The following is a 995-nucleotide window of genomic DNA, read 5'->3' as shown; positions in this document are numbered from 1 at the left end:
TGTGCTCTAGCTCGAGTGGCAAGTGGCAAGCTTTCCCATACACAATTCGGTTGGGAGACATGCCTAGTGGTGTCTTGTATGCTATTCTGTAAGCCCATAGGGAGTCATGTAAGTGCAAGGACCAATCCTTTCTTGATGGATTCACCATTTTTTTAAGGATCTTCTTAATCTCCTTATTAGACACTTTTGCCTGGCCATTAGATTGTAAATGATATGTTATTGCTATTTTATGCTTGACTCCATATTTCACCATAGCTGCAGCAAATACTTTGTTGCAGAAATGAGTACCCTCATCACTAATAATTGCTCGTGGAGTGCCAAACCTAGAAAATATTCTTTTCTGAAGGAAGTTCACTACTACTCTAGCATCATTGATAAGTAATGCTGCAGCTTCTACCCATTTGGAGACACAATCCACAGCAACCAAAATATATAAGTTCCCAAAGGATGGTGGAAAAGGACCCATGAAGTCTATTCCCCATACATCAAAAATCTCCACTTCCAAAATGTTCGTCAATGGCATTTCATGTCTTTGAGTTATGTTTCCTGTCCTTTGAAACCTGTCACAGTATTTAGCAAACTCATAAGCATCTTTAAAAATAGAAAGCCAGTAATAACCTGATTGCAGAAACTTATCAGTAGTTCTGTGACCACCAAAATGTCTTCCATATGCTGCAGCATGGCAAGATTCCAGTATATGAGGAATTTCTTCCTCTGAAGAACATCTTCGTATTACTTTATCTGAGCAAAACTTATACAAATATGGCTCATCCCACTAGTAACTTCTGACATCATGAAGAAATTTCCTGAAACTTCAACTCAGGTGGTAGCAATCCACTTACTAAGTAGTTAGCAAAATTTGCATATCATGGAGATCTTAATTGCTACAGCATCTGTGCCTGCTGTATTACTAACAGTTGTTCATTAGGAAAAGTTTCAGTGATGTCTTTTTTTATCAATTTGCTTGCGTCTGCTTCTAGCCCAGACAGATGGTC

This window comes from Citrus sinensis, chromosome 9 (genome assembly GCF_022201045.2).
Source record: "Citrus sinensis cultivar Valencia sweet orange chromosome 9, DVS_A1.0, whole genome shotgun sequence".
In the NCBI taxonomy this organism is placed as follows: Eukaryota; Viridiplantae; Streptophyta; class Magnoliopsida; order Sapindales; family Rutaceae; genus Citrus; species Citrus sinensis.
This window is presented reverse-complemented; position numbering follows the sequence as displayed.